Source organism: Schistocerca piceifrons, chromosome X, assembly GCF_021461385.2.
Source record: "Schistocerca piceifrons isolate TAMUIC-IGC-003096 chromosome X, iqSchPice1.1, whole genome shotgun sequence".
In the NCBI taxonomy this organism is placed as follows: domain Eukaryota; kingdom Metazoa; phylum Arthropoda; class Insecta; order Orthoptera; family Acrididae; genus Schistocerca; species Schistocerca piceifrons.
In genome coordinates this window covers 825,788,954-825,804,614 of record NC_060149.1, presented here as the reverse complement: position 1 = coordinate 825,804,614, position 15,661 = coordinate 825,788,954, and the positions used below count along the sequence as shown (strand labels likewise).

The following is a 15,661-nucleotide window of genomic DNA, read 5'->3' as shown; positions in this document are numbered from 1 at the left end:
TCATATGCAACATTCCACAACTCGCACTGAATAACCACCAACATGCCACCCCGCACAGCCCACCCCAATCAACCTCCCCCCCATACACACAAATATTCATACATTTACACTCTTTGTCTCTCTCTTGCACACACACACACACACACACACACACACACACACACACACACACACACACACACACAGATACAAACATAACAGTACTGAACAGACGTTAGTTTACAGCACATACTTCTCATAAACAAACCAAACAGGATGAGACATATAGTCAACTCACAGTAGTTACTGTATGTTCATCTTTTTAGAGGTGGTTGCGGGACTCGGCTGTTCGACAGAGGATGTCAAATTAAATACCTGTCAGCCGTCTAGTTTCCAACCTTATTTTATTTGGCAACCAGTTTCAGCGTTTTGCTACTCCATCTTCAGGCCCCTGACCGACGGGTAGGAAGAATATAGTTCGGTTGTGATCAAAACAGGGGCCAGCAATACTGGTATTAGTAGATTTTTGCCGGGGCCGGCGGGTGATGGTTGAAGTGATCACTATAGCAAAAATCTACTAATACCAGTATTGCTGGCCCCTGTTTTGATCACAACCGATGTGGATTCTTCCTACACGTCGCCAGAAGCCTGAAGATGGCGTAGTAAAGCGCTGAAACTGGTTGCCAGATAAAATAAGGTAGCAAACTAGACGGTTGAAAGGTATTTAATTTGACATCCTTACAGTAGTTACGCGTTTGAATCAAAGTTTTCGATCAAACATCTACAACTAGTGACAGAAGACTAATAGTGTGCCACAACTATAAGGGCAAACAATATGCAAACTATGAGGAAGGAAGTTCGAAAAACGTGCGTATGTTTCGTAAATGAAGTTATATTGCGATCTCCAGCATATGACCAGATGAGAGGAAACGCAGATGCCAGCCAAAAACGTGACTGGAACTGTTTTATAATCTACAATTAACATGTATCAAAACAGAACTGTGTTATTCTAGATCCCACTGAAGATGCCTTAAAGTAAAAAAGGTGAAATGCGTCAAGGAGAAATAAAATACAGTGCAGCAAGAAAATGGCGGTTTTTATTTACAAAACAAATATTTCTATGCATGCTGCGGAGGACATCCATGTAAACAAACTGGATATGGTGAGGTTGGTTCTCGAAACGTCAGTAATATAACACAGAGTACAATGTAGTGAATATGTGAAATATTACCACAAACATGAAATTTTGTGCGGTCTATCTAAGCTCTTTTTCTACGTTTCGTAACTCCCCTCCAGAGTCCCTCCAAAGCGTATTCAGATTCGAAGTCGTCAACATGCGTTAGAGGGGACGACTTGACGAAATAAATTTTCATCATACAAATTTTACTCTTAAGGGCAATTTATGCGGCAGTGCATCATTATTTGTTATCATTAGACTGTGCGCAAGCACGTCGCTTACATTCCAGAAGTTGTTATCTCATGAAATGGGAGGAGGGACACTGTTGTTGGTGATCATACAGACGTTAGGCAGGGCGATTCCACTGGTGTTATTCGATAGAAGTAGGCTACCTGCTGGAATTTAGTCGTACTTTACTAGCAGAATTCATAGTTAATGAAGAAAGATGTCAAATGTGAGCCAACGACCAAATCCCTCCTCAAATCGCATCAGATATCAGCCCAATATGTACAATTCCTTCTGTCTCTAGGGTGGTTTGAACCTATATAGTAACCGAAAAATCCAGTCCCAGTGCCGAATACTAAACCCTGTAATCACCAATATAGGTAACCGGCTATACAATTACACTCACATTTCGCCTCCTATCTGCCTCTAAGCCCTCTCCAGTATGCCGGCCGGTGTGGCCGAGCGGTTTTAGGCGCTTCAATCTGGAACCGCGCGACCGCTACGGTCGCAGGTTCGAATCCTGCCTCGGGCATGGATGTGTGTGATGTCCTTAGGTTAGTTAGGTTTAAGTAGTTCTAAGTTCTAGGGGACTGATGACCTCAGATGTTAAGTCCCATAGTCCTCAGAGCCATTTGAACCTCTCCAGTATCTCCAGGAAAAACTTCAATCAACTGTCAATCGCCGAGATTCTCCCTAACATTTCGCAGCCCGCCAAGAAAAGTGACACAACTCGTAAATCGGCACCATTATTTTATTTCACTGAAAAATACGTGTGAACTGCTCCAACATGCACGAAAAATAGTAGAATTTACTGCAACGATATTTATTTGAAATTTAAAGGAAGCTTATATTATTTCAGTATCAGTTTTATAGAAATAATCATTCGAGTTTTCTCAAGTATTGCATATCTGACTTGTGTCTCTGTTCTGGCCGGAGGGCCAGGTGACCCTACCGATGTCGTTTTATGCAACGTGCAATGTTGTAGCTGGCCTTCAAGTTCTCTCACTTGCTGCGCGCAAGCTAATAGTCCTACAGAAAAAAGAATAGGACCTTTTTGTAGGAAATTTTACGTAGTTAAATTTTGTACTGAGATACGTTTTTGCTGGAGCCACGGTTTTCGAGCTATTCACGAAAAACGGATAAAAGTGACCTTCAAACGCACCTTCACCCCTACAGTCAGGATTTGGAGTATGTTGTTCATGGCACTCTCCCTCCCGCCACTATACAAAAATTTCCGACTACACAAACTGTTTCCAAAATTCGACCTATTTTTGGTCTCTAGTCATTGGGCTATCACGTCACCAGCATAGTCATTTATTCCTTTCTTTCTTTGCCGTTTATCCCGCGGATACGCAGGGTCGGCATGGTTAATCCGATTTGGCAATGTTAGTGGTAGGGGTGGCCGGATGCCCTTCCTGTCTGCGACTAGTGTAATTCATGGAATAGTGCGAAAGTGTTCAGACGTCTGCGAGCCGTGTAACTGAGGCGGGACTTGGGGACCAGCCCGGTATTCACCTAGGGGGATGTGGAAAACCGCCTAAAAACGACAGGCAGGCTGGCCGGCACACCGGCCCTCGTCGTTAATCCGCCGGGCGGATTCGATCCGGGGCCGGCGCGCCTACCAGAGTCCAGGAAGCAGCGCGTTAGCGCGCTCGGCTAACCTGGCGGATATAGCCATTTATTCCTTTGACAGTATTAATTTTAAAGTGCCCATAAGGATAATAAAAAACAGGACTTTTGTAAACGTTACACTAAAACTAATTACGTTAACGATTCGATCAAAACTTCACCTTACGTGCGCAGTAGTTTCGTAGTTAGAAAGCCTGTCGAATACAACGATGTAACTGGTTATTTTATGCTGTTAAAATTCACAAAATTGTTAGCTCATCAGTTTTACAATTTGTAAGTGCTCAACTAAGCTAGGGGTGTAACAAGGCCAGTCAGTGCAGATAAAAAATGTCGAATGTGGGAAATAGTTCAAGCAATCGTAAATTTTTGTACAGCGGTAGGAGGGAGAGCCATGAACAAAATAACAGAAATCCTGACCGATGGGGGCTGAGTGTGGTAGCGGGGGTGCATCTGAAGGTCACTTTCGTACATTTTTCTTGCATAACACGAAAACCACGGCTTCCACGAAACTGTACCCAGTACAAAATGTAACTACAGTAAATGTCCTTCAAAAAGGTCCTGTCCATTTTTTTCTGTAGGACTAATACTTTGCGCATAGCGAGCGAGACAATATGAAAATCTCGAGCGTGGTTTTGAAGGCCAGCTATAGCATTGCCGATCGCGTAAAACAACATCGGTAGGAGCAGCTCATCTCAAAATATGGTTCAAATGGCTCTGAGCACTATGGGACTTAACATCTGAGTTCATCAGTCCCCTAGAACTTAGAACTACTTAAACCTAACTAGCCTAAGGACATCACACACATCCATGCCCGAGGCAGGATTCGAACCTGCGACCGTAGCGATCGTGCGGTTCCAGACTGTAGCGCCTATAACCGCTCGGCCACCCCGGCCGGCCAGCTCATCATAGCTATGCCCTCTATTTCGTAAAACGCTGGAACTTTGGTGTCTTTACTATCTGCTTCTCCGTACAACTCGTCTCTCCAGGTACAGTCCAGGAATACATTAGATGCGCGCCTAAACCTGCTTAAAGTCATTCATGTAAGATCCGACGACGGAAGCCGCTATTGAAACTCGGCAGCTAAATCACTGGCGTACGGTGTGCACCGCCTACAACTGTAACGTTACACGTGCCCGCAGCAGACGTGCAATCACTGAGAATCCTCTGCTAGCGGCAGCTATAACACTTGCAAAGCAAGAGGCTTCCGAAGACAAATGCACTGGCCCTCGCGTTCTCGCCGCTCGAGAAAGCCACAAAGATGTGGCGCCTTTGTTGCAGGTGGAGCGTTAATGTCAACGCTGCCGCCAGATGAGGTTAGCCACGGCGAGGTGTCACCGCGTGCTGCTTGTCCGCAGGTTGCGAAATATTCCCGCCTCGTGATCCCTTTCCGCGGCTGCACTCCCCACTCGAGCTGCGAAAGCTCTTCCATATTCATACCTCTCAGCCAGCGGCCTCCTCGTCATCTGACGCGACTCACGTTTCCACTTCAGCCTCGGTGTCGACAAATGATAGTCTTAAGCTCCTTCACGACCTTCAATTTCCGTTGTAGTTTCACCGATTGAAGTGGCACATTTTTCGTGGCACTTCGTATTCGGGAAGAGCGAGTTTTATACTCCGGTCCGGCCATCGTGTTTCAGGATTCACATCGCTTCTGTAGTCACTCCAGATATATAGCGATAAAATATCGATGCATCGATATTTCACACGAAAAGCTCGTATATGCTAGCGATATTTTCTTCGCCGATATTTCGATATGTCGATATTAAAATGGCAATATCGAGTGCCGGTATCTTTCAAAAAATGGTTCAAATGGTTCTGAGCACTATGGGACTTAACATCTGAGGTCATCAGTCCCCTAGAACTTAGAGCTACTTAAACCTAACCAGCCTAAGGACATCACAAACATCCATGCCCCAGGCAGGATTCGAACCTGCGACCGTAGCAGTCGCACGGTTCCAGACTGAAGCGCCTAGAACCGTTCGGCCACAGCGGCCGGCGCCGGTATCTTTATTTTATATTTTTTTGCGGTTTTCAAGTGAATATTTGAAACTGTCTTTTGAGATTGTTGTAGAACATAATTTTACTTTCACTCTGTGAAGGAGTCTTACTAGTTTTTGAGCTTTCATCACGTCCAGTCTTTCTCTTTCACTGTGTGAAGCAAGTTTAGGCGGCACAAAAGAAAAAGTCCGATTACGCTGGGGGGGGGGGGGGGCGGCGGTGTGAATGGAATAGCAAGATCATCGATGTGAAAAAATAGCACCTCAGTTGCGTTAAAAAACAATTTTTACGCAACTAGTGTGCTATTTTTTCACATCGGCATTCCTCAAAAACAGGTACTGAAAATGACGAACAAAAATCTAAATGGAAATATTGGTATTTGCAGTGGGTGGAGACGTGTGAGGGTAAAAACTGACGAAATCGGCGCACGGTGCTACCAACACAAACTGCAATGTTTATCTTCACCACGCAATTTTCCTACATCAGCGTGAAAAAGGTTTATTTCGACATGCACCCAATGGCAAATTAAGAAAATAATGTATGAGAGGTTAACTCGAATGATATAGTGCATAACTATGTCCCATGTACAAAGTTGTTAATTAACAACGTAACAGTCGACCGACAAAGTATACACAATCTTTTCATCTGCACAAAGTCCCATTATGAACTTACAAATTTTCAAATTAAATGTTTTTCTTTCAATTCTTTCTCTATGGGGGATAGGCAAGCTGCTAGCTTTTGGCTGTACAGAATATCTAATAATAAATCAATACTTAAATATACAACTCTAAAACCGGCAGTATATTTACAATTTGCAGCCGATATTTTTTAATGCCGGTATGTCGGTACTTTTTCCTTCGATATATAAATACTTTCTTTCACATATCGAGGGCCGATAATGAGATTTTTAAAGTATCGATATGCCGAATTTCGGGTATTTTGAGAAATATCAAAAGCCCTATCCAGGACGCCAACTGAACGGTCTTTCTCCACCACAGCCGATGTCCTCCAGCTTTCCTTTGTCAACTCAGTTAGTTATTTGGTACAGCATCTATTTCTGCACCGGCCGTTGTGGCCGAGCGGTTCTGGGCGCTTCAGTCTGGAACCGCGCGACCGCTACGGCCGTAATTTCGAATCCTACCTCGGGCATGGATGTGTGTAAAGTCCTTAGGTAGGTAGGTAGGTAGGTTTAAGTAGTTCTATGTTCTAGGGGACTGATGACCTCAGATGTTAAGTCCCATAGTGCTCAGAGCCATTTGAACCATTTTTTTCCCTATATCTGCACTAAACAAGTCATAGTAAGCATGAAACGTTAACAACAATACATCTAGGTATTAAAAGCACTTCCATGTAGAACCAGGTCATATTAGATATTTAGATAGATGAACTCCGTCCGGAAAATCTCGGAAGGTCCAACGTTTCCTACCGACCAACCGGTCGTCCTCAGCCGATAAGCGTGACTAAATGCTGATATGGAGGCCATGTGATGAGCACACCGCTCTCCCGCCGTTGTCACCTTTCGTGACTGGCGGCGCTACTTCTCACTCAAGTAGCTCCTCGATTGGCCTTACAAGAGTGGAGTGTACCTCGCTTGCCAACAGCGCACGGCAGACTCGGACGGTCACCCATCCAAGTGCTACCCACGCCCAACAGCGCTTAACTTCGGCGATCTGATGAGAACCAGGGTTGTCACTGCAGCAAAGTCGTTGGCAGATAGGACGTTCATTAGCTTATTATTAACGTGCTTGAATAGCGTAACTCGAACGTGCTAGCTTGCGAAATAGGTACAGTATACAAGTGATGTGTTAAGACAGTGCAAGGAACCTGTAACCACTAGAGACAGTGCCATAAGTTCCTCCAAAAAATCGTAAAACACACACACACACACACACACACAATCCTTGCATTGTACGTAATTAACACTTTCAGATACGGTCTGTTACAGTGTGCACAGTGAATGGTTGCAGCCCATGTCCTGCCGTAAAGCGATTGGTTGATATAAAAACTGTGCCGTGCTTTTGTTGGTCATTCGTGAATATACAAATGCACCACGGACTTTTATTTCGTAATGCGCCATGTACAGGTCTAGCCATGCGGTCAAAGATCATAATGAAAACAATAACGATACAGTACGAGGGTCCCTTACACGTGTACACAGTGATATCGACAACCTTTCTTCCTATGTACCATCTGCGAATGGAAATAAGAAAGTGGGTAAATGGTTCTAGTACACTACGTAGTCCACGTCGCTTATTGTAAGGCGGTTGACCGTGCACAGACGCGGCTAAAAGCCCATCCACCGACAATTCGTTGTTGGAACAGAATCACGTATTCTATCGGCTCTTCTACTTACTTACTTTCTATTTGAAAACTCCTGTTAATACCTTTTAGAGGTCCTGTTTTAGGCGAGCTGGTGAACTCCAAGTACGAACTGAACATGTGAGAAGAATTGCTCTGTTTGAATCTATCTACCGGATTAACGGCTGTTCGTTGGCCAAAGGATTTAAATTTGTACACAGTGGTCAAAACTGACAGTTGTTACTGACGTGTGTAAACTGTGGTTAGCTGTATAGTAGTGAAACCAAAAGCCAATAAATAAAATCATTTCTCGCCTGCAGCATATTTAACCGCTCCCTTTGTGTATTCCGCATGCTTTTCCCTACATGCTATGTCGTTCTGTCCATCGTGTCTGCTTTCACCATGAGGTGCGCACATTTCTCCTTCCCCGCTGGCTCGTCAGCGGTCCGCGTGTCGAATTTCCGATATGTTTACATACTCCCACCTCATAAGCTGAACGATCCCCTCCGTATAATTCACGCGACGATTACCCTTCCGACTACCACCCCGCCGTCCTGATCATGTCTTCAGTCAACACTGAATCACTGGCCAGAATGTCATCGGACATCTAACGATGAGAACTGTCACACAGGAAACATATTTCTTCGTTTGCCGACACGAAGGCTATCATAATTTTGAATACTTATCGACACAATATTTGTTTTAGTCGAATATGCCCCAAGGAAACATAACATGAAAACTGCTATTCTCAGTACGCTTGCAGGTGTTATCGAACAGGATTAGCATCAGTCTCGGATTATGGGTGGTCATGCAGTTGTCTGCAGTAAAGTACCATCTATGGATTATTATAAGAAAATGGATAACCGCCAAACCAGCAATCTCCGACGATCATGGAAGGGAGATAAGGGTTTAATGTCCCGTAGACGACGATATGATCAGAGACGAAGCACAAGCCGCGTTGCTGAAGGACGGCGGGAGCAGTCGGCTGTGTCAGTTTCAAAGGAGTTCAACACTTTAGCGTAACAAGGGAGAACCTACACCTGAATGGTCGAGTGGTAATCTGAAGAACTATTCTCCCTCATGCGAGTCCACTGCACCACCTTGCTCGGTCCAACCAGTGTGGCATTTTAATTAGCGCGATCTGCCTCTAAGCGCGAGAAATTCGTTAACAGATATCAATATTAATGTAAGCGGGGACCTTGTGATTAGCGCGGAGGCAGCGGGCGTCGCGTTCCATTGTTCTGCAAGCGGCGTGACTGGTATTAAGTCCCGGCCACAGAGCACACGTGACGCCAATGCGTGATTCACGCGCGTCCGCCGCCTGCCCTTATACAGAAACTGCCGCCGACCCTCTCCTTTGCCGGTCAAATGGGAGACAGGTTCGAAGCGGGCCCGTCAGGTGTGCAACCCGACGGTCGAGTCCCACAGGCTTCCGACGCTTCTGTTCCATCTCCAAAAGCGCCCTGACAGTTTTTATAGGCACAGTCTATAGTGTGCAGTTGCGTTGTGGAGGTGTTTTCTCTCGTTACACTGTAGTCCCCTTATTACGCTTAACACTTCTAAATGCGGTAGGGTACGAACACATGTTGCAGCGGTGTGTACTGCGTAGAGTAGGGTAACAGTTTGGAGACCATTACTTTATATCAGCGTGAATCATGAATCATAAAGCAACATCTGTGAGACAATGTTTCATTGACTCTAACATTCCTGAAATGCGTTGGAATTGCCGTAGTCCCGACGTCAATCCAATGGAACACCTTTGGGGTAAGTTAGAAAGTTCGCTCCAGACCCCAACGTTCAAAATCACCACCTTCTCTGGTTTCGGCTCTTGAGGAGGAATGGGCTGCCATTCCTCCACAGACATTCACCATGACGTTGTCCTCAGCAGAGTTCAAGCTGTCATAAAGACGAAGATAGACACATCCAACGGCCGGTGTGACCGAGCGGTTCTGGGCGCTTCGGTCTGGAACCGCGCGACCGCTACGGTCGCAGGTTCGAATCCTGCCTCGGGCATGGATGTGCGTGATGTCCTTAGGTTAGTTAGGTTTAAGTAGTTCTAAGTTCTAGGGGACTGATGACCTCAGCTACCAAGTCCCATAGTGCTCAGAGCCATTTGAACCATTTTAGACACATCCCATATTAATGTCCACTCATAGGTGTCTCAGATACTTGTCATCACATAGTGTACATGTACCAGAAATACCGAAGGTACCTAAAGCACTGTTATCTACTGTGGATAACACCTCTTCTACAGGAAGTGCAGAACATACGAGGGTGGTCCACAAAGTAAGTTCCGTTACTATTTCTATCCGCGGCAGCCCAACGATTGCAGTTCCGAGCATGCGTGGCAGTTACTCTGACTCAAGGAGAAGACATTTACGCCATTTTCAGATCGCTGCTGCCGACATGTGCTTTATAGTGCTTCTTTATAATGTCAGACGTAATTGAAACTGCCGCCGCGTGTGAAATCAGATCTGTGATTCGTTTTCTAAATGCAAAGAAAGTTAAACCAAAGGAAATTCATCGGCAAATATGCGAGGTTTACGGACAAAATGCTATGAGTGATTCAGTGGTTAGAAGATGGGTCAGACTGTTCAATGAAGGACGTGATCAAGTGCACGATGAAGAACGAAGTGGACACCCGTCTGTGGTTACTAATGAACTGGTTCACACAATTGAAGAGAAGATTAAGCACAACCGTAAGTTTGCACTTAGTGCCCTTGCTATGGAAGTTCTACAGATCTCATGATCACTAATTCATGAAACTGTTACTAAAAAACTGAAATTTCGAAAACGTTGCTCTCGTTGGGTACCCAAAATTCTTACTGAACAACACAAATAACAACGGATGGGCAGTGCTCTTCAGTTCTTGACACGCTACAATGAAGAAGGCGATGGTTTTCTTTCTCGGATAGTCACGGGGGATGAAACTTGGGTATCGTACGACACCCCTGAAAAAAACAGCAGTCAATGGAATGGAGGCACACTTCATCCATAACGAAGATTAAGCCTAAGCAAATCTTGACCCCTCGAAAAGTCATGTGCACCGTTGGGACAGAAAAGGCATTTTGCTGACTGATTTCTTACCACGAAGCCAAACAATCAATGCACATGGTTACTGAGAGTTCATTAAGAAATTGCGCCGCGCAATACAGAACAAGCGCCGAGGATTGCTACCAATTTTTTTTTTTTTTTCATGATGATGCCCGACATCACTCGGCGAATGTGACCAAACAACTCTAACGGGAATTTCACTGGGACGCGTTTGATCATCCTCCGTACAGCACGGACCTCGCTCCTAGCGACTTTCATCTCTTCTGACACCTAGAATCTGTCCTTGGTGGTCAACATTTCAAAGATGATGACGAGCTGAAATAACATGTTTACCACATGGTTGAATACACAAGCGGCTTCCCGCTATGAAGAAGGCATACAAAAACTTGTGCCACGCTATGACAAGTGCCTACAAAATTTCGGAAGCTATGTAGAAAAGTAATTTAACAGTTGTAGATTTTTGTCAATATATATTTTTTCTGTATGTGTACACTTTTGTTTTATATAACCAAACGGAATTTACTTTGTGGACGTACCTCGTAACAAAACCAGTCCAACTGACTTAGTAGCGTGTCAGTGCTAGGTGAAGGTTATCTGTTCAGGGGAGGCAGGAACCAGTGAGAACTCAAGGTTCTACACCGATTCCTTTGTCCGCAGCTCGTGGTCTAGTGGCGAGCGTTGCTACCTCTGGATCACGCAGTCCCGGGTTCGATTGCCGGCGGGGTTGGGGATTTTCTCTGCCCGGGGATTGGGTGTTTGTGTTGTCCTCACCATCTGATCATCATCATCATTCGTGACAGTGGTTAGATTGGATTGGGTAATAAAAAAATTGGACTGTGTAAAAATTGGGACTTTGTATGGGCCCTGATGATCTCGCAGTTGAGCGCTCCACAAGCCAAACATCATCATCACCGACTCCTCTAACCAACAAGTTCGAGGTGCTGTTTCCAGTAAAACTGAAACTGAGCCTTTAAGACACACTTCCCGGGTGTGAAAGGCTCCTGTGTCCCATGTCAAGAGGAGGCAGATGCAAAACGGTGGGGTCTGTTAATCGTAGTTCGAAAAGATGGGAAGGATCACATTGTCCACTCATTGTGCGTGCCTGGAGGCATCATGTAGCGTGTTGAAGAGCCTATTACGGCAGCCATTGAGAGAATAGTGTGCAACCAACTTCAGAATGGAATGGTTTCAGTTGTGACTCGTTAATACTGGAGTCGTAGACTCCAATGTTTTCGTGTGCACAGGATCCCAAAAATTTACAGATATCCTTATTTTGTGGTAACCGTAACTTCCCATGCTACATCTAACGTGTAAATCCCACGTGCGTGTGTGTGTGTGTGTGTGTGTGTGTGTGTGTGTGTGTGTGTGAGAGAGAGAGAGAGACAGAGAGAGAGAGAGAGAGAGAGTGGGGGAGAGGGTGTAAATAGTGGAGAGAAGAAAGTCATGTGTATCGGAACGTGGGATCCGAACCACTCTATGTGACTGCAGTGCGGTGTGATTCCCATCTAGTCAGTAGAGTCGTTACAGTCTGCACTGCTTCAATCACAGCGTTAAATCTCGATTGGAGCACTGTAACTTATGTGGACCTTGCTGCGTCGACAGTTCGACGCCGCCCTCTACTAACTGGTCATCTAAATTCCGTTACATTGCCTTCCTTTGTCCAATAAATCAAAACCAACTCAGACCCAGTCAGCACATGAACACTGGAGTTGGCATTTTAAGTTGTAAAACGTAGTGGTTTAGAATGAATTTCGCTTCAAAAGGAAACCAATCTGATGCCCACGCCGGAAAGATTGCAGAGCCCAAGGTACTGTCCCACCTTCAGGCAAAAGCTACACTCCTGGAAATGGAAAAAAGAACACATTGACACCGGTGTGTCAGACCCACCATACTTGCTCCGGACACTGCGAGAGGGATGTACAAGCAATGATCACACGCACGGCACAGCGGACACACCAGGAACCGCGGTGTTGGCCGTCGAATGGCGCTAGCTGCGCAGCATTTGTGCACCGCCGCCGTCAGTGTCAGCCAGTTTGCCGTGGCATACGGAGCTCCATCGCAGTCTTTAACACTGGTAGCATGCCGCGATAGCGTGGACGTGAACCGTATGTGCAGTTGACGGACTTTGAGCGAGGGCGTATAGTGGGCATGCGGGAGGCCGGGTGGACGTACCGCCGAATTGCTCAACACGTGGGGCGTGAGGTCTCCACAGTGCATCGATGTTGTCGCCAGTGGTCGGCGGAAGGTGCACGTGCCCGTCGACCTGGGACCGGACCGCAGCGACGCACGGATGCACGCCAAGACCGTAGGATCCTACACAGTGCCGTAGGGGATCGCACCGCCACTTCCCAGCAAATTAGGGACACTGTTGCTCCTGGGGTATCGGCGAGGACCATTCGCAACCGTCTCCATGAAGCTGGGCTACGGTCCCGCACACCGTTAGGCCGTCTTCCGCTCACGCCCCAACATCGTGCAGCCCGCCTCAAGTGGTGTCGCGACAGGCGTGAATGGAGGGACGAATGGAGACGTGTCGTCTTCAGCGATGAGAGTCGCTTCTGCCTTGGTGCCAATGATGGTCGTATGCGTGTTTGGCGCCGTGCAGGTGAGCGCCACAATCAGGACTGCATACGACCGAGGCACACAGGGCCAACACCCGGCATCATGGTGTGGGGAGCGATCTCCTACACTGGCCGTACACCACTGGTGATCGTCGAGGGGACACTGAATAGTGCACGGTACATCCAAACCGTCATCGAACCCATCGTTCTACCATTCCTAGACCGGCAAGGGAACTTGCTGTTCCAACAGGACAATGCACGTCCGCATGTATCCCGTGCCACCCAACGTGCTCTAGAAGGTGTAAGTCAACTACCCTGGCCAGCAAGATCTCCGGATCTGTCCCCCATTGAGCATGTTTGGGACTGGATGAAGCGTCGTCTCACGCGGTCTGCACGTCCAGCACGAACGCTGGTCCAACTGAGGCGCCAGGTGGAAATGGCATGGCAAGCCGTTCCACAGGACTACATCCAGCATCTCTACGATCGTCTCCATGGGAGAATAGCAGCCTGCATTGCTGCGAAAGGTGGATATACACTGTACTACTGCCGACATTGTGCATGCTCTGTTTCCTGTGACTATGTGCCTGTGGTTCTGTCAGTGTGATCATGTGATGTATCTGACCCCAGGAATGTGTCAATAAAGTTTCCCCTTCCTGGGACAATGAATTCACGGTGTTCTTATTTCAATTTCCAGGAGTGTAGTTCACGTCCGTAGTTGAAAACTACACGTGCACCCTGGGTAACGCTAAATGAACTAGCACCATACTGGTGACCAGACAATCGGTAAACGATCTGGTCATAATCAAATCACGATGACTCACAGAAAACGGAATGCTGAGTGTCCTTCTGAGGGCAAGTTGGTTAGACAGCTCGGAGCGATCGTACGAGTCTGCCAACTTAATATTGAAGGCACAAGTAAAGCCAAATGCCAATAAATGCATAAAATTTTAACATTGTACAACATTGACATAGTTGCAATCAAGGAGACCCTTACAGAAAACGATGAGCAGCTAAGATCGAGAGGTAAAATAATGGGGTATGACCTGATAGTTGCTACACATCACAGGCATTATGGTACAGCAACGTACGTTAGGAAGGACATAGAGGATGCAGTCCTTATTTCTAAATCTACCACATGTGATATCCACGAAGTTACTGTAAAAGTAGGTGAACTAACAGTAAACGACATCTACAAATCTCCAGGCCACTCGTGGCCTCCACAAGTTCTACAACCCCTGCCTCACCCCACAATATATGTGGGTGACTTCAACAGCCAGCACGAACTGTGGAAATATCGCACATCTGACCAGAATGGTGAAGACTTGGTGAAATGGGCTGAAGATTGCAATACACAGCTAATCTTTGACGCCAAAGACAAAAGTACATTTAAGTCAGCTGCATGGGGAACTGAAACCCACCCTGATATATGCTTTGTTACGGCTGACACTAATAACAAACCTATATCAGCCTCCCGCAGAATACTTGGGGACTTCCCTCACTCCCAACATCGTCCGGTGCTCATAGAAATAGGCCTTACTATCCCCCTAATTTCCTCGTATCCTCGGCCCAGATGGAACTTTGGGAAAGCGGACTGGGCTACTTTCTCAGAAAAACTTGATAAACGCCTTGGATGGATACCTCCAACTTATAAAAATTACAAAAGATTTGTGGGAGCAGTCATCAGCTCAGCTAAGAACAGCATTCCCCGGGGATTTAGAAAAGAATACGTGCCGGGGTGGAACGAAGAGAGTGAGCGCCTCTATAAACAGTTCCCAGAGCATGGGGATAGGGAGATTGCAGATGACTTATTGCACAGTCTGGACGCTGCCAGGCGCACTAAATGAATAGAGACTGTTGAGGAAATGGACTTCACAAAATCAAGCAGAAAGGCGTGGTCGCTACTTCGGAAGCTTGGTGGCAGTAGCAGGAACCAACGACCAACCAGCTCTGTTTCTCCAAACACAGTTGCGGCGCACATCAGTAAAACCTCTAGAGCTCCAGGGGATCGAGCTCATACCATAAAAGTTAAAAAGGAACTTAAAAAGTTGAAATCTTTAGTAGGAAACAATTCACTACACTCGCAGTCCTTCTCAATCGAAGAGATAACACTGGCTCTGAGAGACATCAAGCCACGGAAAGCCCCAAGTTTTGATGGAATTCATCCAGAGTTTCTGATTCACTGCGGTAAATTCGCAAAATTATGGCTTGCACAGTTCTTCTCCAGCATGGTGGAAACTGGAAGAATACCAAATACCCTTAAGAAAGCAAAAATCATAGCGATACTGAAACCAGGTAAACCGAATGACCAACCAAACAACTACCGCCCAATTGCCCTTCTTAGCATGATCTACAAACTACTGGAGAGACTTATATGTAACAGAATAAGTCCAGATATCCTAAAGCGTATGCCTGTGGAACAAGCAGGCTTCCGGCCAAACAGGAGCTGCACAGATCAAGTCCTTTCACTAACTTCCTACATCGAGGCAGGCTTTCAAAGACAAGAAAAAACATCCGTGATATTTATAGGCCTGACAGCGGCTTATGATACTGTATAGAGGCAAGGCCTGATTTACAAACTACTCCGCATCGTGCCATGTTTGAAAATGGCTAACCTTACCAACGAGATGCTCTGCAACAGACCATTCCAGGTGATACTTGGAAATGATAGGAGCAAAACAATGAAGCTCAATAATGGCTTGCCCCAAGGATCAGTCCTGGCACCGCTACTTTTCAGCATGTATAT

The 15,661-nt window shown here is 46.1% G+C and overlaps 1 protein-coding gene and 1 pseudogene across 1 annotated transcript in view; one reads left to right on the top strand and one right to left on the bottom strand.

The window, feature by feature from the left end:
* The window catches only part of LOC124722726, a 484,952-nt gene that overhangs the window by 166,586 nt on the left and 302,705 nt on the right, over window positions 1-15,661 (top strand). The gene's annotated exons all lie outside the window — the stretch shown is intronic.
* LOC124723990 lies at window positions 6,601-6,719 on the bottom strand (annotated as a pseudogene).